Source organism: Pinus tabuliformis, chromosome J (genome assembly GCF_031772625.1).
Source record: "Pinus tabuliformis cultivar Carrire ecotype Pingquan chromosome J, CPIR1, whole genome shotgun sequence".
Taxonomy (NCBI): Eukaryota; Viridiplantae; Streptophyta; class Pinopsida; order Pinales; family Pinaceae; genus Pinus; species Pinus tabuliformis.
The window spans coordinates 226,133,669-226,157,799 of NC_142295.1; the positions used below are offsets into that span (position 1 = coordinate 226,133,669).

At 35.3% G+C, this 24,131-nt stretch overlaps 1 pseudogene; it reads right to left on the bottom strand.

Moving 5' to 3' along the window:
- Positions 1-15,118: 15,118 nt before the first annotated feature.
- LOC149226547 (calmodulin pseudogene) lies at positions 15,119-15,565 on the bottom strand (annotated as a pseudogene).
- Between the last annotated feature and the right edge of the window lie 8,566 nt (positions 15,566-24,131).

Genomic DNA, 24,131 nt, shown 5'->3' on the forward strand with positions numbered 1-24,131 from the left:
TGGGTTTCTTATGTGTGATAATTTATTATGTTCTTACTGCACATGCTTATCACTTATCAAATTCCTGATAAATCTCATACATTCTAGTTTAAGTTTAAAAGATAAAGAATTATCTATTTTACAAGTTTATTAAGCATATGCTAGCTTCTTTTACAATAGTCGCGTACATACACAAGTTGGATTTGGTAAAGTCACGTATATATTTCCGAAAAGAAAATTATTATTGTGATTTTTTAAAAATACTAATTCACGCCCCCCCTCTAAGTACTTTTCCCAACACTATGGGGAAGAATACTACCCAAGTAGAGTTGGAGTCCAACTAGTGAGTCGATTATTACATTGATGATTTTTCATTATTATTATCACATCTAGACATTAATTTCATCCCTTTTACTACTCCTTTATCACTCCATTTAACATAATTTCTCGTAAAATACCATATCATATTATACTTAATTATGATTTAGTGTTTAACTAATGTTTGTTTTCATTTATTTCTAATAGATTGAATATTATTATCCATGATTTTTCTTATGATGTTATTCCAGTGGTTCCCACATAATAATAATATTGAGTCTCCATGTTATAGACTTTTTTGGGCACTGCAACCCCAATCATAAATGTCCATAAACCAAGGGCTCCTAAGTCCCTAAAAGTGTTGTTACAACCCCTAAAAGAACAAGTTCAACTGATTACAGCATCTCCCAGAAGTTCTCCATGAAAAACTACTCATAACTAGTCAAAACTAGACCATCTCACCTGCTCCATGGTCAAAGTGTGCTACATCCCACCTAAATGCACACGGGAGGTGTGATGCATACTAAAAAGCCCTTCTATGGGGTGCGATGGGCGAGAGTGGACAAATGGCAGGGTCAATCTGTGAGGTGGAGGATCATGGAACCTTCCAGAAACTTCTCCTGTGACACTTGCCTCTCTGCACTCTCCCAGGGATGAGTAAGAGATCATCAATCTCCAAGTGGAATCAAGAACTATCAGCGAGAGGACACTAATCAAATCTCAAAAGCTGACTCACCCCCCTTGCAAACATCTATATATGGATCCCTCATCCCAGAGATCCAGAGGCTCGAATTTTGTATCTTGTAAGGAAGTGCTGCTGGTTTCTTGGTGTAACATCATAGTGTTGGGTGATCTAAGCTTTTCATGAAGTGAAGAGGGGCTTTCTTGCTGAGTGGATGACACTGCGTTAGAACAGTTGGTTGTAATCCTCTTTTCTATTCTTGATTATTAATAAAGCTATTCAAGTTTTCCTCCACATTCTTGTATGATTGATGATATATGCATTTGTGTGGTCAATATATATCTGGTGCTATATTGTTTATGATAGTAGATCTATGTTCTTGGATAGTGTTATGCTGCTTTGATTCTACAGGTGCTCTTTGAAGCTAGGTAGACGAGGAAGCGAGTGGCAAAGATCTATTAGAAGCGAGAGGAATCAAGCAAGGAGCCAAGCGTAAGATAGAGGTTGGTCTCCTTTGTTCCCCTCTTATCTATTTCTCATAAAGGAAAACGAAAGTGGTTTTAGTTTGTTTGTTTCTAAGGTAGCTACCAACCTTAGTGGGAATAGTAGCTCTGCATAGACACTATATTTCCCGATAACACTCCATGATTGGAATATTTACATAGCTCCAAGATGATATTTGGAACGTGGATTTTTTTTCCTAGGGATATTGATATGGATTTTTTTTTCCTAACTCATACCCAAGTAAATGCCATCAGGCTCTAACTCATGATCTATAGGTTAAATAGATCACACCGAAAAAAATAGGGTGACCATCTTTGAATGTGATTTGCAAAATAAATAAGACAAATATTAAAAATATACAACATGGGGTTTTGATAGAATATCCCTAATTAGGTGACTTGCGAGCGGTTTCTCCAGAAAGAGCATGGATTGCGTGTTACATGCTTTTATTTTGGGGACATTTTTGTTATTATGATTGTATATAGACTATGTCCCAAATAACACAACTAGTTATCAACTTAAGCGACTCCATCCAATCCTCAAATAGTTTGATATGATTGTTAAGAATTTTTTTATATTAAATTTCATTTATTTACAACCAATGCATTGTCTTTTAATTAATTGAAGTTTCTATTTCAATGAGTTCCCATTATTTTACTCCTTGAGTAAGATATACTTTACGAGATTCTGTTTTCTAGCTACATGACCATTAAAATCGCCAATAATAGGAAGGTATCTCTTCTACACATATATTTTTCACGTAGCCTTGAAATAATAGATAATGTTGAATATACATTTAGATGTGAAGTGTTATAACAATCATAAATAGAAAATTGTAGCAGAAGGAATTTTTTGCGTCATTTCCAAGGAGGTTGCAATGGCATGAAGGAACAATCTAGTGTTGGATAGGTGCATTACATCTAGTACTGTTCAGGGCTAAGTTTTAAATATGGGAGGGGAATTAACATACATAGTTGATCTCCTATCTCCTTGCAGGGACAACCATGGTAAGCTCACATCCCACTTGTATGAGAACATTTATGGTACATATGTGAAGCATATATGAGTGTATGAGTAGAGGTAGAAGATAAATAAATCTTATCATTCCATCTAGTGTTGTAGTAACCACCAACCATTCCAATAACTAGTTTACAAGAACAATCGAAGGAGGAGAGTGAGGGTAGCACATGAAGAACTTCATCTATTTTGGAAAGAAATGGAAGAAAATGTTACTTTCAAAATTCTCATAAGAGATCAAGGGGGAGTGGCAAAAATGCACATCATTGCCCGATATGTTCAACAAAATTTCCATGGTTTAGAAAATGAAGGCTCAGATGAATTCTTACTTGAATTGAAAGTACTTTGTAGAGGATATGATTATTATACTAATGCTCAAAAGCTAAAATTGTTTCCTCTTACTCTAAATGGATCAACTCTTTGATCATTCATGAGCCTCAATGTGAATTGCATACAAACATGGGAAATACATTAAGAATGTATTCTTCAAGAATTACGAAGACTGCTACATGACCAATGAAGATATTTTAGGAATGAGACAAGGAGAATATGAAAGTTTGGAGGAATATGTGGAATGATTTTAATACAACCTTCAAAAATAAAAATACAAATAGTTGGGGAAAGAGGCCCAAAAATTACTCTTGCTCAAAGGAATCCAAGATAAATTTCTAGAAATCTTAAATGTAAAGGAACATCTGATGTTTTTCAACTACCATATGATGATTTTTTTAATTATGTATAAGGTGTTAAAGAGGAAACTTCAATACTCGTAAGAAATCTAGATAGCTTTCCTCTCAAATTTTAGAATCTACTACAAGAACAGGAGTTACAGGAGTTGAAATCAATAATTTATTTGAAATTTAAAAAATGATATTATTATATCTTTAATTTCACAATTGGATATTTTTTATGTTACAAAAAATCAAGATTAATTTGAAGAAGTGTTTTTCATTTAGTTCCAAAAGAAACAACTCGTAAGAGGTTGTTCTTTGGATAGTCTCAAAACTTCTGTCATGTGAGACTTGAACCATCCCCTTAATAGTTTCTCTTCCTTATTGACGTTTAAAGCAACATATAAAAAATGTCAAGAAGCATTGCAACAAACATGGATACTATGGCCTACATGTATGGTTCAAAACTCTATCCTTCAAATTTCTTACTCACATAATCCATCATGGAATACTCCTGCACTATTGTATCCATGTCAACCTCAATAAAACTCCGACAATGTTGCCCACATATTTTTCATGTCTCACCATATAACCCCATGTTTAGCTTCCCTCACGTTGTAGAAAAAATGTATCATCCATACTTTCAACCAGCTCTTCAACAACATCTTGCTTCCCTATAAAGATTGAACAAACAACCTAATCATCCACATCATCAAATGACTCCATTCCCTACACAAATTCCTACTCAAACCATCCCACACCATCATAATAATAAATTATTACCACATGCTTATAGTGTTGAGCTAATAATTTACCCACCTTTCCCACCCATTTTATCTCACCTACACCGTGAAAGTAAAATTATACTAGGTCCACGAAGGTTTCAAATGCAAAAGTTACAAAAATCATGGAAGAAAATAAATGTTCTTCTAATGTTTATCAGCAGGTAGATGGGATCAGGAAGACATGGGTAACATTTGATGAAGAAAAAAAATATCGGAAGCAAAAATTAAATAATTCCTTGCACCACTATCACCATATCTAGATCCTTATGCATTTAGGAAGATCAATTTTTTGAAGAACTTTATGAGATGACAACTATAGGAAATTAAGGAACTCAATGTTATATTAAAGCTTGGTTTCAATTTATCATTCTTGGCACCATTCTTTTAGGAGAAACTGGTTTCTCATATCCCGATATTTATTAAAGAACATTTTTCAAATTGGGGTATAAGCATACTTGAGACCTTGCTTCATAAATGGATCCATTAGAAGTACTCTTATAATTGAATATATCTCATTTTTCAAGTAAAGTAGAGTAGGATAGTGAAATAAATAAAATATATATGCATACTATTGAGCCTCCAAAACTGCCTCTTTTTTACAGTTTTTGATATATATTTCACAGGTTTTTTCCACTTACCTTCATATCACTATAACTTTGTTTTGAGTAAAATTCCATTATAGCTATACAAATGTAGTAATAAGATCAAATTCCATTATTGTCTCAAATCTATATGTTTTTCTTCATGAACTTGATTTGATTAGGCAGAAGCTAATGAATACTGCATGTTTCTTATCTCTGCTAACATTTTGTAACTAATTCAAAGGTTCTATAATATCCGACAAGGTATAAATTAACTGAAGCATATAGGAAGTTACACATTGGGATATATTTAAAATATTTAAATTTACAAAACTATAAAGTAGTGAAGTTACATACATGAAAAAAATAACATTGAGAAATAAGGAAGATTGAAAAGGAGAATTCATCATTTATATTCTTAAATTGTAGTTGGTAAGATAATCTATTGTTAGACAAATATTTAATCAACAAAAAGAAAAGATACAATATATCGTGACAAGTTATTCAAGGAAGGGAATGAACTTCAATTTCACAATTATTGATAAAAGATTTGGCAACTAAATAAGGATGTACATAAATAATCAAGTAATATTTTTAATTTTTGTATATGTTTAAATAATTTAACAACACTAAAATTATAAATATGTCTATCATCTATGAAAAAAATATAAAATTATAAATAAGTGTTTTCAATAGTACATAACATTTTTTACTAAATTGATAGGGACCCTTGATATACTAAACAATTCTCTCCATGACTTTTAAATATCAATTATAAATTGGGGATGTTCAATAAATTAAAAGATCACAATAACAATGAAGGAAATATTAGATAATCAACAACAATAATGTTAGGTTTCAATAAGATCACAATAACAATAACATTAAAAGATCACAATTTAACAATGAAAGGAATAAAATCTAGAGAAACTCAACAACAACAACATTCTCCAATATATTATATTCATTATAACTTTAACATCTCATTTACAACAAGTCAATCTAAATATGTCCTCGATGGACATCGTTCCTCCCAGCCAGTCCAGAATCCCCATTTGCATTTGAAGAATAGATCATGTAACCTATTGAAAAATGAATTTACTTTAAAAAAGCTTTATTTTCTTAACAATGTATATGGATGAAATGTCATCTATATAAAAAAGTACAGTTTTATTGTGATAACTTCATAAATTTAATTAAATTGCCAAACATGAAAGTAATAAATGAAAATGATATCTATATATATATATATATATATATATAATTGTTTCCAAATGTCTTCTTCATTTTGGTACAACCAAAATGTTGTTTCATAATATTACATCTTTACTACATAATTTGGAATTTGCAAATATCAATTAAAAGTGTGTAATTCATTTTATAATATTTTTTATAGTATAGGTTGTAATTTTATATTCACTTGACATGTAATAATCAAAATGAGAATATATTATTAAGAAAAATATTTTAGTGTTAAGAATGAATAAAATATTTCAATGCTTATATTAAACAACATAGTGTTTTCATTATTTGTTAGTTCATATTAACTAAGATTATCATATATGCGTAATTTATTTCATTATTAGTACCTGCCAAGTTAGGAATTTAGCATTCAATTTTCTTTTGACTACCGTTAGTTGAGTTTTGAGCGATATATTTTACAATGTTTAACTTTATAAAATCTATAGATATTTTTCAACATTATTGTAAGAACTAATTTGTCATGAGCGCATTGGTTCATATTTTGAAGGTATTATTTCCTCCTTGATGACATGTGCATTGGAGTATAATGAAATAATGGTTCTTTTAGTAGGATTTTACGCCATACCTAAGGTTTGTGCAACTTCCATCACTATCATTACTCCTAATGATTTTTTTCTTTCTATTTTATAGTTGACAATTATTCTGAAGGAAAGGGATAATAAGCTTGGGTTTCCTGTTCCTTTCCTTCATCATTCTTTGGTTTGTTTATTTTTTTAATATGTATGTGAAGTTGCATGATCACATGTATTTTTTTTCATAAATTATTTCAAGAGTATAAAGAGAAGCCCCTCATAGATTGTGATATAGATTTGATGTTGGTGACACGCATAGCTCGCTTTGGTTATTATTGATCAATATTTTTTGTTAATATTCTTGCCCTGATTCCCAAATAGATGAAGAGAGCTCTATTCATATACTTTTCATGGGAAGGATGCCATGTTTGATCGATGAATCACTACTCTATTTATATTCTATTTCTAAATCTCTATTGTATGGCCAATTAAGATTAGAAAGTCACTCTCTCATGATATGGAAGAGGATGCTTGATCTTATTCCTCTTATACGGGATTGCACAATTACTACACAAAATGGGTATTTAAGACATTTATTTAAGATGAAATGTTAATTTCATATTAAACACATATTTTAAGTTTTTAATTGTGTTAAATTAAGAAAAAATAAATGGACAAACTCTAACTCTTAAATTGTCTTAAATTAAGACAAAATAAATAACTTACTTTTAGAAGAATGAACTCATAAAGTGATTCTCCCTCCGTTCCTCTGCATTCTTGATCCATTCCTACATAATAAACTATTATTGGAGACAACCACCATGGCACCAACTTCAAACCCATGGAAGTGAATCTGAAACAAAGGGCACAAATGAAATCATCAATGATCGCCTTGCCATCAACGATAGTGTTAGAGACTACCCTTACGACTAGTCATTGTACACTACCTTAAAGGTCTAGGTTAGGGTCCAACCCTAACCCTTTTATTTATGTAATAAACCCAATGGGGCCAAGTCATAGTCATAGTTAGTTAAAGAGTCAATAAAGCCCATATTAATAATTGTAGGTGGTTGACCCGTATTTAAGAAAGGGACCACAGTTACTTGGAAACGGGTCATAATTAATAAATAAAGTGGTTAACCCATGTTATGCAAAGGACCACTAGTTGTTAGGTTGTTGGAGGTCATTCAGCTATAAATATTCAGAATTAGAAGGGAAATATCATCGAGCCTTATTCATAATTGAGCTCTGCTATGTTGGAGGTTGCCCCCTCGAAGAGGGAAGTGAACATTGCATCTATCTCTGAATAATCAAATACTTGCTATTTTTTCTCATTTTATTATATGTTCCAGGTTGTATTTATTCATATATATGGTATTCTGGAATTTATTGTAGGTCAATATCATAACAAGTGGTATCAGAGCACTTTCCAGGGCTGGTTGTACCTCCAATTTTCGCAGAATTGTTTTAGGCTAGAGACGTGTTTTGGCATATTTAAACCATTAGATTTTTTTTTGAGTGCATAAACCTACAGACACGGGGATGCATGCATGCAGGAAATACAAGAGGTGGTTACACTTGATGGACTCCCTTGTAACCCTTGTGGGTACCCCTTCTAGTAGTAGTGCATTAGACAGAACCCTACATGGAATGCACTTCCACATACCCTTTGGGTATATTGGCAGCCCCTAGAATCACCCGAAACCTCACCTTAGATAAGTTGTTGGCCATATTGCTGCTATAGTACACTGAGAACAACACTTGAGGAGATTACTTGCACGTACGATAGGGTAGTTAGTTAGTATGGCTAAGGGTACGGTTGATCCTCCTTAGTTAGCACCTTGAAAGATTGGGTCGAGTACTGTTGATGGCCCCTTATGTATATTACGATCTGTAGCACTTGACACTCCTTTGTGACCATAGTTCCCTTTGCTCTCTGAAGATTGCCCATTATATTATCTTCTAGATCAGTTCCAGTTGTTGGGGTTTTACCGTTGTAATAAAATCAAGATCTAGCAGTTGGGGTTCTTCTATTGCTACACCAATCAGATTAAAAAGTTGGGGCTATATCATTGCAGTGGAACTCACATTCAGTAGTTAGGGTTTCACAAGAAGATCTGAGTCTCGTCATACTGAGGCTTGTTGTTGCTATAGTCCAGGCTCGGTTTTTGAAGGACATTGGGTAAGATCAAGTTTTCTGGAATTCGACCACTGCAATATTCATTAGTGGGGAGTAAAAGTTCTTTCGGAGTAAAAATAAAAAATAAAACTAAATAAAAATTAAAAAATTATAAGTCCTTCCCGAGAACTCTTACAAGAGGCTTAACCCATAAGGTTCATGATGACCAGCTTGTCGCAATGGTAGCATTCACATGTCAGCCTCAATTTTCTAGTCGTCCCAATTTTTTCAGAGTGACTTCAAGTCATTGAGATTTGTGTATGGTAGAAACCAGAGATTTAGTCATGGCCAATGAGAATATAGAGTTACTTGAAACAAGGTTAGATGAGTTTAAGGACCAACTGGACCAAATTTCAAAAGCGCTTGCACAATTCACCAATAGGATGTCAGGGTCTCATTAGGAGGAGCATTGTATTGATGAACACCTCAAAGGAGAATCTAGCCATCATATTCACTTCCATGGAAATCAATAACATTCCTACCCTTGGCCACCCAAGCTGGACATGTATAAATTTGATGTCTCTAATCCGACAGTATGAGTAACACAAATGGAACAATATTTCACCCTTAATGATATTTGCAAAGATCAAACTAAACTACATGTGGGAGCCCTTTACTTGGACCAGGAGAGATGGAAATGGTGGAAATGGCATCGGAAATGTTATTCTGAGAACATAACTTGGTACATGTTCTCAAAAGCCCTTTGTGACTGCTTTGACAGAGAATCTAATTTTTTGGGACGTCTCACTAAACTCTGATAGACATGCATAGTAAAAGACAACATTGCAGCCTTTGAGACATTGGCCATCAGAAAGGAAGGTCTAAGAGATGACTTCTACTTGGAGTATTTCATCAGTGGTGTCAAAGAAGCCATCCAAGCACATGTCCATATGCACCACCCACCTACATGGATGGACGCTTGGAAAAAGGCTATCGAGGTGGAACTTACCCTAGCTGCCTAGTCTACTCATCCAAATTTCATAGCCAAGGGGCATCCCACTCAGGCTCAGGGCCCTACCCAAACACTTAAGGTTCAAAAGGTGTCTCCAACAGAAATGGAGAAATGAAGAAAACAACGATTATGCTACTACTGTGATGATAAATACTTCGTGGGGCATAAATGCAAGGAACCAAAATTCTTTCAAATTGATATTACTGATAAGAGCTCATCTGAGGAAGCCCCACCCCTTGGGAGACAAGAGGACGATGTTGAGGAAACCCAACATGACAATGATCTCACAGCTACGCCAGATGACCCAGTTATCTTGCTACATGCTTTGGTGGGCATTTTTGTGCCACAAACTCTCAAAACTAGAGGCTTTCTTAAACATTGCCCCGTAGTGGTATTGATTGATAGTGGTAGCATTCATATCTTTATCCATAAGGAAGTTGTGCATTGTTTTGTATGGGATGTCTCTAATTTCCAAGTCCTTATTGGTGATAGGGGGACAATGAAATGTGAAGGCCACTGCAAAAATATTAAAATTTAGATGGGAAACTGCCCCGTAAACACTCACATGTTTGTGATTAATATGGGTGGTTGTGACATTATCTTGGCTAATGAATGACTTCACAATCTAGGCCCAATCATAATGGATTTCCATGAGTTATATATCAGCTTCAAGTAGAATGACCACATTCATACACTACATGGACTCTAGGCAAGTGCTCCTACTATCATCAACTCACATCGAATGGAAAATTTGTTGAAAACGGGCCATCATGGAGTCATCACCCAGTTTAATGTCATCTAGGCCATTGAATCCATTACTCTTCATATTCTTCCTGAGATGCAATAGGTCCTATACTTCCACCAGTAGGTATTTGACAAACCTAAGGAGCTTCCACCCTATAGAGGGGAACATGATCATAGCATCCCTTTGGTCTGAGGGGCCCAACCACCTAATGTGCACCCATATTGATATCCTTTTTCCCAAAAGAATGAAAATAAAAAAATCATCAACAAACTCCTTGAAGATGGTGTTATTCATCCTAGCATCAGTCTTTTTTCATCACCAGTGGTCATGGTGCTAAAGAAAGATGGAGAATGACGCATGTGTCTGGAATTTGGAGCCCTCAACAAGCTCACTATAAAAGACAAATTCCCTATTCTAATTGCTGATGATCTGCTTGATGAACTACATGGTGCTCAATTCTTTACCAAGCTAGATATTCACTTTGGCTATCACCAAATACGCATGAAAGAAGTATACATTCCCAAGACTTCTTTCGGAAATCATGAAGGCCATTATGAATTCTTGGTCATGCCATTTGGTTTTTGTAGTACTCCATCTACTTTTGAAAGGCTCATGGATCACCAGTTGAAACCATATCTCTGAAGATTTTTCCTCATCTTCTTTGATGACATTCTCACCTACAACTTATCATGGGAAAAACATCTTCAACATGTAGACTTGATCTTGTAGCTGCTCTGGAATCACAAATTATTTTTCAAATTCTCCAAGTGTTGTTTTGGCATGGAAGAAGTCGAGTATTTGGGACACATTGTGGGTTGTGAAGGTGTCAGGGTTGATCCCAAAAAGATACAGGCAATGCAATATTGGTCACAAACAAAAACCTTGAAGAGCTTGAGGGTATTCTTGGGTCTCACTCCCTACTATCACAAATTTGTCCACAATTATGCTTGCATTGCTAGACCTCTCACTAACCTTCTCAAGAAAAATGAATTTCTCTGGACTGATGCATCACAATAGGCATTTTTGGCTCTCAAATAGGTCATGTGTTCCACTCCAGTATTGGCATTATCAGACTTCACCAAATATTTTGTGATTAAATGTGATTCTTCTGGTACTGGTATTAGTGTTGTATTAATGCAGGAAGGTCAAACTTTAGCTTTCACCAGCCAAAAAATGAGTGGGAAACATATGGGTCAATCTACCTATGAGAAATATATGATGGCCATCTTAAATGTTGTAGATACCTGGCAACCATACTTATTGGGGTGACATTTCCAAATCCATGCAGACCATCAAAGCTTCAAATATTTTTTGGAGCAATGCCTATCCTTGGAACAACAAAATAAATGGCTAGCCAAAATGTTGGGATATGATTATGAGATAATTTACAAGAAAGGGCATGAAAGTTTAGTAGTTGATGCTTTACCATGCCAATTTGAGGATGAAATCACCCTGCTATTAATCTCTATTCCCATACTAGATTAGATTGAATAAGCCTGCAAGGAATGGTTTTCACATCCATCTCTCTCCCAATTTATTAATAACTTGAGATCCGATCCTAATTCCTAAGTAGGCTACTCTTGGAAGGATGATATTCTTCCCTACAAGGATCAAGTATTTATATTGACGACATCCACCCCAAAAACCCACATTACGGAAGAGTTGCATTCATATCCAACTGCAGGGCATTCAGGATTTCAAAAGACTTATGCTGGAAATCGTCATTATTTCTTTTGGACCGCCATAAAAAATGGCATTCCTAATTTTGTAGCTGAATGTGATATGTGTTAATGCAACAAAGGAGAAACAATTGGGTTATCAAGAACCTTACAACCATTTCCACTCCCTGCCTCTATCGGGGCAAATGTTTCCATGGATTTCATTACTGGTCTCCCAAATTTGGGCAACAAATTCTTCATCATGGTGGTTGTGGATAGACTTTCTAAATATGCTCATTTTTGTGCTCTACCCCACCCATTTACCCCCACTTTGGTGGCTCAATCTTTCATGGACCAAATCTTCAAACTATATGGCATGCCAACTTCCTTTGTGTCTTATCATGACTCAACTTTCAAGATCAAGTTTTGCCAAGAACTTTTCAAGCTACAAGGCACCCAACTCCAACTAAGTACTGCCTATCATCCCCAAACTGATTGTTAAACAGAAGCAATCAACAAATCTTTGGAGACATATCTAAGGTGCTTCACTTCAGAAAAGCAACATCAATGGGTATAGTGGCTACCTTTAGCTGAATGGTGGTATGATACTAACTATCATGAAGCCACCAAGATGACTCCATATGAACAATTGTATGGAAAACTCCCACCTTCAAAGATTTATTATATCCCTATGTTCTAAGGTGCAAGCAGTTGATAAAATCCTATAGAATTGTGCTTCCATGCTAGCTCGTCTCAAAGATAATGTCCATGAAGCTAAAAATCGAATGAAGCAACAGGAAGATCAGCATTGTTCAAAGCCCACATTTCAAAAGGGGATTAGGTATTCCTGCGATTGCAACAATATAACAAAACATCGCTCAAAGAAAAGGGCTTCCAGATACTAGCTCCAAAATTCTATCGACCTTATCAAATACTTGAACACATTGGAGTAGCAGCCTACAAGTTGGCCTTGCCACCAACTTCAAAAATCAATCCAATATGCCATGCATTGTGCCTTAATAAAGTGGTGGGGAACAATTTCAGAATTCAAACTAGTCTACCAAAATTGGAAGAGGAAGGTTCACCTTGAATCCAACCAGAACAGGTCCCCGATACTTGTGAAAGAAATCTGCGTGGTCACACGATCAAGGAAGTCCTCATCAAGTGGAAAGACACCTCTCCAGAAGATGCGACCTGGGAACTGAACATTATTCTTCAGTAGTTTTCGTAGCTTCAGCCTTGAGGACAAGGCTTCTTTTGATGGGGGAGGGCATGTTAGGGTCCAACCATAACCCCTTCATTTATGTAATAAACCCAATGGGGCCGAGTCATAGTCATAGTTAGTTAAAGAGTCAAGCCCTTATTAATAATTGTAAGTGGTACACCCGCATTTAAGAAAGGGACCACAATTAGTTGCAGACTGGCCATAATTAATAAATAAAGTGGTTAACCCATGTTATGCAAAGGAACACTAGTTGTTAGGTTTTTTAAGCTCATTCATATATAAATAGTCGTAGCTAGAACGGAAATATCATTGAGTCTTATTTGTAATTGAACTTTACCCTGCTTGAGGTTACCCCTTCTATCATTGAGTCTTATTTGTAATTGAACTCTACTCTGATGGAGGTTGCCCCATCATAGAGGGAAGTGAACGTTGCATCTATCTATGAATAATAAAATACTTGCTCTTTTTTCTCATTTTATTTTGTGTTCTCGGTTGTATATCTTAGCACATATGGTATTCTGGAATTTCTCGCAAGTAAAGAGCATAACAGTCCAGGATTGTTACAATGTTTGGTTAGGGGTTTAATGTTACGTAAATGAGAGTGTATTTTCTAACAAAGTTTTAGATTTATTCAACAATGATATTTAAAATATAGTTCCTTGCCAAGGATTTTACCTCTCCCCTATTTACTTGCTAAGAAATTGACATTTTATTTATGGTAAACATTATGAAGGTATTCCCTTATTTATGGAAGGCCATGAGGATGGAATTTGAAGGCATGTTTTATATACCATATCTTATATTTTAATAACACTTATAGGCTTGTGATACAAACTTGATTATTTGTAGCTGAATAAGGAAAGCAGAGGGATGGAAAGTGACTAAGCCAATCCTTGGGGTAATAGCTAATAACTTTTAGAAATAAAAAGTTTGTAAAATCCTATAGAGGATCAAACTGACATTCAAGACCTTTTCTAACCTTCTTTTAATTCCCTAACACATGGGTATTATTTATGGTAAAGGAGATTAATTACAGTTGCATCACATTCCCCTCATAACATTTTCTTGGTAAACATTCTAAAGATTTGTGCACTAAAATTCTCCACTGGTCCCTAAGTACAAGAAACCTTGGTTGAGGAAATTCCACAACTTCCTCAATTCAAATATTGCGAAGCCAAAGGAACTATCATCTAGGTAACAACATTGATAATACATGGTTACTTGTTGCTTCTCTAGATTTGTTTTCCTGGTGAACAAGGGGAACAAGGAATATAGAACCTAATATCGAATATTCAATCACTTAAGGAAAGGAAGCATGAATATATCTCATCACATAAATCAAAAATTTTGTTCATCAAATTATTTACACACTAGTGAAGTCAAGTGTTCGTAGACTTGTCACTCCAGGTGAAATGTTCTCCATGGCTAGCCTATGTATGCAAATGTGAAACCCAAGGATAATTCTTCTGGTTATACATATCCTCTATTATTTGTAATTCTTATTACTCTCGATATTTATATGAAATTGATCGTACTATTAATTTATATAATCTTCATTTGGGATTAGACCTTTAAATTTGTTTTCTGAGTTTTCTACATATTTCTCTTTACGGAAAAATAGTCATATTTATTGTGAAATCTTTCTTTTGTTTATAGTAACTATGGTCATGATTCAAATAAATAAGTATTTTACCTATAAATTAAAAATTAAAATACATTAGTTGTAATATGTGAGATCAACGTGCCATATTCATAAATTTGAAGAGAGAGAAAAACACAAAATGTAACATCACAAACAAGTATTAGTGATGATCTACTTCGACCTTGATTAGACGATTTATAAAAATAAGTATGATAACCAGATAGAAAACTTTTATATATGATTCCATAAAGCAAGGTATACCAAAATTTTCATCCAAAGTTGACTTCTAAGGTTATAAATGAATCCTACCTACAAGACACAATATCCAGATCTCCAATGACTACGGAAAATGAATTTTCTGGATAAAGAAAAAACTGACAATGTTGTTGATCTTAAATATGGAAATCACTTGGCCATCATTATTTTGAAAAATTCATGATAGTTCATTTTTCTATCACCATCCACATCAACCTCTTGAATCATCTCATCAAATTATTTATCAATGAGCTTTTCCCCTAAATTTTTCATGACGTGATGTAGCTCAACAATAAATATGAAACCATTTTGGTCCTTGCCAAAAACATGGAATGATTCCTTAAGCTCTTCTTTAAAATCATTATCCTCCACCTTTCGTGCAATGATATTTAGGAATTCGGAAAGGCCAATGGTACCATTACCATCTGAATCAACCTCATTTATCATATCTTGTATCTCTGCTTTAATTCATTTTTTACACAAAGAACGCATTATTGTCCCAAGCTCCTTCATTGTGATACATCCATCTCCATCCTTGTAAAATAAGATGAAAGCCTCCTTGAACTGAAATATTTGTTCCTTTGTAATCCTATCCATCCTTCTATCATAATACAGGAAAATAAACTATCATAGAAACTAGGATGATACTTTGACTAGGTTTTCCTGGGTCAATATTGATCTTACATTCTCTTGTTCGGCCTTATTCCTTCTCAAAACCAAACAAGAGATGATCAAGAAGAAGGACAATCCCAGGAATACTCTACTCATGATAAGAGTGCATCTGGAGAGATGGGTGATGAGGAGGAAGAAGAAGGACAATCTCAGGAACACTCTGCTCCCAGTCAGAGTACACCCGAAGAAATGCATGATGAAGAAGAAGTAGAAGAAGAAGCTTCCCAGGAAACAACAGAACAAACCAGGGTTTCTTCCCTTGAAAAGCTTAATCAACAGGATGAGAACACCGAAGAAGTGTTTCAAGTAGGAAACGTGAAAATTGGCCAAGGCGAGGATACAATCCCTAAAGTACAAAGCCCAGGCCCAAGAAAAGAAATAGTCGTTCCTTCTAAGAAAATAAATGAAATCAAAAAGTTGTGAAAGGAATAGCAGAGATTACTTAACGTAATTAAACAACTTAGACAACAAATAAGGGTCCTAAAAATGGGGAAAAACTTAGAAAGAACCCTTGAAGCAAAGCATGCAGCCATCTAAGTGAAACCCCATAAAAAGAAGGTCAAAAGGACTCAAGTCAAACCATTATTCAGGACTGCAAGGAACATATAGCTATTATAAATGCAGAAGAACAAACAGAAAACACACCAGTCTATGATAAGGAAGCCCAGACAAAGTCATTTCCCTCTATCATCACGACTAACCGAACAATCCATGAGAAGGGAACACAGACTATAAAAACTAGATGTCGCAGTAAGGAGATCCAGGTAGATCTCCAACCCAAAATGTCATGATGGATAATGACACAAGGATAGTAAAACTGCAAAAAGATCTGGAACAAGCCCAACAAATGATAGAAAAGCTCATAGAGGAAACTATTCCTCAAGAGAAATATCAGAAGTTAAAACAAAAACTAAAGAACATCAATGCATCGGAGAGCAAGGCCTTCGATGGATGGCGAAGGGCAGGAAAAAGTTAGAAAGGTAACCCATAGAGTGGACACAGTTATGAATCAAATGGATACCTTATGTTCTTTGTATATTGATTTTCTAGTGTGTATGGCACCCACCAAAAAATATGCTTTGTTTTTTATGGAAAGGTATATATAATTGAAAACTAAGGTTGTCAAGGCAGGGGTGCCTATAGAGATAAAAACCATTGATGATTTCATAAAATGTTGTGAGCATTATGAGGTAAAAGTCCAGCGATTGTTATGTGAATTTTATTTACATGATCTTGTGTTGGATGGAGAAATGGAAGAGAACCCTAGCCCTTTTGTGGGTGATATCCAACTTCAGGCATTCATCTCTTTTGTTGTTAATCAGTTAAAGTGGCTTAAAGCCCACAATACCTTCTAGAGACAGGAGAACGGGTTAGATCTGTGGGTAAGGAGTGAACCTAGAAACCCATTACAACTATGGAATAAGCATATAAGCTTAATGAGACAGCAGGGTGTGATCTGGACACTTGGACCCATTAGAAAAGTAGTTGTCCAGCAAGCGGTAGAATACTTCCTACCTTGCCATTGTAGCAACCAAATTCTGAGATAAGACTTCCAATCAGAATATCCAAGATAGAGAGCCTTTCAATTACGAGAATTTTAAGCTAGATATTGATCGTTTGGTTACCTATGGTGACCGCATCTTGAGAGAAGGACCGTCTTGGTTAGGCTGTAGGTTTCAGAGTCAAATCATTTGGTATCTCGTACCTGGGTATAGAGCCTTATATGAATTTCTTGAAGGTCAAACAGGGCATATTTTTGAAATCTTAGCTAGAAATCTTTGTTTTAGACCACTGCATGAACAACCTTCTCTAGCCTATTCCCTAATTGCCTTGTATGCCAATTACAATGTTTTCATGAAGGCATGAAAAAGGGTAAGCAAGGGGGTGTGTTGAGCACTAGAAAAGGTATGCATTTGCAACTTATTCCTTTATCTTTTCCTTTAATTCATAACTTCTTTACATTCTAAGATGGTCATATGATAAAGGATTATGATAAAATTAGGGGGAATTGTGATTGACGTAAAATGATTAATTACTGTCTTTTTATGCAGAAAGTGAAGAAAACGGAAAATTTCCATTCTAGAGGAAAAGACAAGGCAAAACCAACTGTTGTCCCTTTGACAGGGAACCACATTCAAATGAGGAAATCAAGATCGAAGCACATGGGCCATGAAAAGGAAGAAGAAGCACAGTATTAGCGTAAGAGGACAAAAATATAACTGAAGATTAAAGATATGACAAATCCCCTCAAGTCTATCTATATTTTTGGTATTCCTGCATGGCCATTATAAAAAGGGATAGCGTTGCTAGACCAAGAGGTGGATTACTGTTGACTTATAGAATTCACTGTTGTAATCTGAACTTTGATTATCGACTCTCTTTAAAGAGCGATAGATGTAACTCTATTTTTATGATTAATACATAAACTTCGTTGCTATTCTGTCATCTGATCCTAGAGTAACCACAGCAATGCATCCCTGGTGGCTAAGGGCCTAGCTCTAGTGGATCACTTGCTTTCTGTATCATTATTTTCCGATTACAAGTCATGTGTGGTTTGATTTCCTTTACTTGCTTTATTTATTGATCTTCTGTTCATGAACATTTCTTACTCTATTATATCGAATTCATAATTGAATAGTAAGATTATTATTTGCAACTGATAATGTTATGTTGTTCATTCTGAAATAATATCGCATTGTCTAATTTGGATATTGTTGTTCATTCACAGATTGACATTGTTGTTCATTTACAGATTGACATTGTTGTTCATTTATAGATTGACATTGCTATTCATTTACAGATTGGCATTGTATTTCACTTAACTACAGTTTACCTATAATTGTGATTGTTGTTCATTTGGATACTGTTCCATTATCATCGCAATTGTTGTTCCCTTATAACTATGGTTAATGCTTATTATGCTAAAATAAGATTACTAATTTAATCATTCTAGATTCGTTGTGTGTTTACATTTGATTAAGTTGTTGTTCAATATTTCGTAGACTTACTTAGGTTTGTTGTTCCTTCCTTAGATTGATGTTCAATTCCTTTCGGTTAAGGTTGTTGCTTAATTCATTCTTGTAGATTAAGCTTTGCTATTCGATCCTTTCAATAGATTAATTATTTTTCCTTTTCTGCAAGTTGAATTTCCATTTCCAACATTTTCTTTGGTGTGAATAGAAAGATCTATAATTGTAATGAGCATTGAATACTACTGTCTAGTTCTCAGATTGGAGATCTTGTCTTTGATTGATTTTCATTTGCATCAGTTTACAAAAGAAAGAGTTATCATTACTGCATCCTTGACTGATGGTTGCTGTAGTTTCTTAAGTGAATGATCTAGTTACAAAGCATTTGATTTTCTTGCCATTACATTTAGATTTTGTTTCCAGCATTTGTTTACTTTTGTAAAAGTACTATACTACTAGCATTACTCTTGAAGAAGTGAACACCTCAGACTGAGTACACTCTATAGATAAAAAATCGTACCTAGATTGATAATTAATGTAGGGTAAATAGAGGCTAAAAAGACGCCTTTTATTGCTTAACACCAATGACAAGAGTTTTTTCAGTACCGTGGAGGAGAAACATCTCAAGATACTCATAGTGATGGGTAATGATGAAAAGTATAGTGTCTCAAGTGTAGGCACAGTTGTTTTTCAGAGGGAGCATGGAGCTTGCATTGCCTTGACTGATGTCAAGTATGTACTAGGACTGAGGAAAAATTTGGTGTTGATCGCAATGCGGGAAGATAAAGGCTATGATGTAGTCTTTAGTAAGGGAAAGGTTTTCCTTTGACACATCACCACTAGACATGTGAAGCAGATCAGTTCACGAGTCAAGAACCTGTATGCTCTTGAGGTTTAAGATGCATGCAAAGCCTTGAGGAGCAAGGAAATTGATGGAGACTTGGTGGTTGAGGGGGAGAGTACATTACCTCTCAACATGCAGTGCCAGAAGAAGTCTCAGACAATTGTGGAGGAGCCACAATTGGTGAAGCAGCCTCAGGAGATTGTGGAGTAGCCACAAATAGAGACGTCAAGAGGGGACTGAGTGGAGTCATCCACTCATGCATAGACTTCCAGTAGGGGGAAATTTTGAGCTAAGTGGGAAGAGGGATCACATGCATCCATACCTCTAGGTTAGAGGTGGGGTGATGTGGAGTGACAGTCCTAAGAAGGCTGGAATAATGGCTAGATCATTGAGGTACCCAACCTCTTTGATTAGACCTTACTACGGGATCCCCGATTTGGAGTAGCAGTACTGGTTGAGTGGGTAGAGATAGATGCAGATGGAGCGGTAGAGAGAGCTACAGTGCAGGCATCCCAAGAGAGTGTAGAGCTAGCAGCCTGTAACAATGAGAGAGGCACAAGAGTGTTTCACTAGTGCAAGATGGCACAGAGAGGTGTGCAATGGTGTGAGATGCATGGAGTGTTGCAGCAGCTCAGAGGTCAAAGAGGGAGCACTTGTCAATGGAAAATGGAGCTTCAGCATCAGAGGGTGCTTCTAGCCCAACAAAGAGGTCAATTGGGAGATTTTTTTGTTTCTAGAGTTTCTGGAGGAATAACACTTGGGAGAAGTGTTGCATGCAGAACATTCCAAAGGTTTAGGATTGGGTTTGAGTTGAATTCCTTTCTTGTTGAGGGGGAGTGTTGAAAATGCCAACAAGAAATGCTAAAAATAGAAATGTTATAAATAGCATCACAGGTACCAATTTTGGGTATAGCAACAAGGAATGAAAAATGGAAATGCTAAAAATAGCATTGCTATAAATAGCATTTCGAGATAGATTCCAATTCACATAGGTGGCAGCACTGGACCCCAAGGAAAATTGCACAAGTAAATAGGAGGCTTGGAGGGCAGAGGAGAAGGTTTGTGAGAAATGTTTGACTGTATATGAGAAGCAGAGGGATTACAAAGAGAGTAGGATAGCTTGTGAGCCGATTATTTTTGTAATATGAACATATTTCCACTTGTATGATAATACTGAGATTGCGGTTTTAGGCTGAGGCTTTCCCCGGGTTATTCTTTTGAGTTCATGTGTGTTTGAATTTTTCATTCTCAGTTATATGTGTTCTCATTGATCTTGTTCAATTCGATTAAGCTTCCACAAACTTTGTTGTAAAAGTAGATCTTTTATTTTTCTTTAGTTTATTGCACAATCTATTGATCTACAGTGGGAATTTCTACAGTCGTTCATGAGAGAAAGTGAGGCTTAATATGTCCATAACATCATTGGGACCTAGGGAAAGGATGTTTGAGTAGCTGACATGTCTCCTCAGGGTTTTGTTGCTTATGTGGATAGGTTGGTTGATGTGTCCCATCGATTCCACTTCCTTAAGGTCACATAGGAGGTCAAATCAAATCATAGTAGCCTCTTGTCGCATGTTTACCCTGATTGGTTGGTTAGTTGGTTAGATATGTGAGGAGGGTGTTAAATCTTTGCATGATTTAGTTATGTTGTAAAGGAGGTTGGGGAATTCTCGAAGGCAACAAATGAAAATTCAAAAATGGAATATGGGAGCACATCACAACATTCAAGTTATAGTGAGGATTCAAGAAGAAGCTCTCCTAATTAACGATGCGTAATGAATAAGAATTCAAATACGGTCTCGCAAGTTTTGAGGAGGAAGAATCATTTTAGCCACTGCAACAAGGATATACATCATAAATCCACATGTCGGGTACTTCATGAACATAAATAAACTTTGAATGAAGAATGATCAGTCAATGAAAAAATCCAACTATAAGAAGAGAACTCATTCACCTGCGTCGATAGAAAGTAGGTAGCATTTTTCACATGGCCACATTATGTAAATCACATGTTATGAAACTATTATAAAAGTGATGAAGTGTTTTTCATCACCTATTACTACAACATGATGATGTGTTTGGCCTTTTTCATTGATAGTTGTGGTATGTCTTCTGTTATGATTCTGATGTAAACTTGACCAATTAGTGCGATAAAATCTTGTCAAGTATGGGGTTGTTTGAGTCATGATTGGTATTGTATGTGTTAGTGTGAAATTTCTTAGAAGCTGTACCAAAAATACTTCACTTAAGTGAATAGGTGACACGTTACCCTAACAACAATTTGTGGCTACTTACGCTTCAGATCTATGATAAAACTTGGAAAAACTGCAACAATTTTTTTTATATGATCCAAAATAGTGAACAACAATATAGATATCCAATGCAATAACCCAAATGGAAATACTTTAAAATAAATAAATATTCTATTGATAACACCTGGTGAAGGAGATTTACAAAAAGGGTCTATAAATCCCCCTCCGTGGGATGGGTCCTTTGATGTCGTTGATGCTTCAGTAATCAATTCTCTCTCAATGTATGAAAAAACCCAAAATAATGTGGAGAACTCAAATGAATGCTCAAGTGAAAAGAGACAATAATGGTGACGATGACAATGATCATGATGAAGAATAAATGGAAAACCCTCCTATTTATAACAAAGTATTGAGTTAATCTAAAAAATAGAGAATAATAAAATAATATTGACCAAATCTAGATCTACCTGTTACGAATACTTTATTATATTGTTTAGACAGGGAAAAGATATTCAAAATTGTCAAATATCTTTATATAGAAACAATTAACATATAAAAGTATTTATTAATTATTTTTCGATCATTAAAATTTGTGTGAAATTGAAATAATTATTTCACAATTATTCCAATAATAGAATTAAGGAATAATAAATAAATAGTAATTTATTTAATTATTCCAGGGGATTTAATCAAATGTGACAAGGAATAATTATGAAATAATGATTTAATAATTATTTTTGGAAAAAAAAATAATGATTTATTCAATTATTCTCATAGGTTTTTTTTAATCATTTTTTTAATAAAAGTTATTTACTAAATTATTTCCTATGGTGAAAATGATTTTATCATGGTAAAATTAATCCTACGTGGTGTATTTCGATCCACCTAGTTAGAGGTGACTAGGTGATCATTTTTTGGTGATAACAACTTACTCCTAAATGTATGATTCTTAGGAGAAAATTGTATGATTGAAACATGTTGTAGGTGACAATTCCACGAGACACCAAAGGGGAGTCATAGAGAAAGAGATAAGGACAACTAAAGCAATGCAAGGAAGGAAACAAATAGAGGTGGTGAGACCTACTAAACTGATAAAAGTATCCTTTTATGTTGGAATACATGATCTCAAATGAGGCAGGGTAGACATACCCATACCCACCAACATAACTTTATACAAAGAATAGTGGTGAGCCCAACAATGTGGGATTGAGATACAAAGTACATGATACATTATATGTTGGAATCAATGGGCTAGGAAATAATACAATGAATCCCACATACATAATGTTCCTAGAAAGACATAGCTAAGACATGACACAATAACATCTAAGTACATGAAACATAATGCAGATCAAGCTGACATGGTGAGGGGGTCGCAACCAAAAAATCCCTGCTAAACAGGAAAGGGATTTGAATATATAAATGGATCATCTAAAGGATACATGCATGCTATGGGCACTACGAGAGAGGGAAGAAGAACGCATCACATATGGAGAATTGCATCTGAGGCTGTATCAGCATCTGTCGAAATCTAGGCATGTGGGGTCCTACCTAAAGGGCCACCCCCTCATGAGGTCTAGAACATATCACACACACGCAAGAATTACTAGGACAATCGGTTGGATCATCGAACCATCAAGTTTACGAATCTCAATCGTGTGATAAGGAGTTAGCATCGGGCACCTAAGAAATAAGAAAGTGAAAGGGAAATGATGATTGCATTTGCTTGATCTGACTTTTAGGTAGGTGACCTTACTTCTCTAAAATGCCCTTAATGCTTATTGGAAGGATGGTCCTTGATGAAGAATCAAGGTAAAAAATGAATATAGGAATTCTCTACTAGATAAGGTCTAGGATCATCCTCGACTACCAACTCAAAGATGGGGACCAAGTGGTAAGTGTGACGTCACATATAGTAAAATGCTTCAATGTATGGTATGAATCATCTATGATATGTGATCTGTATATGGCTCATGAGAGAGACAGGTAGTATAAACTATCCAAGGGAGAAAAGGATAAGCGACCATACCTATATTGTTTCAGTTTAGGTTGAGATTTATGTCGAAAAAGGTGGCTAGGGGCTCCATCATGCCCCCAAGAATGATATATTTCCCCTCAACATATGATGATGGAGGGACTTGTCAAGTGTTCAAATATGGGAATGATGCCCCCTAGCAGGAGACTTTTTTCGAGTGCCATGGTGTTCCAAGTGATCAAATAAGGGATTGAAGCATTCAGTCCTACTGGCACAAGATCCTCCAAAATATGATGAGGATATGTAGGGGTACAGGTGCCCCCCATTTTGGTATGGATGGGTGTACTATGGTATGAGCATACTGACTATATTTAAATTAGTGGATTCCAAACACAATTTGATGATGTGGTTTGTCATTTGTTGTTTATGGTTGTCTTCCTGTGGGAAGAAT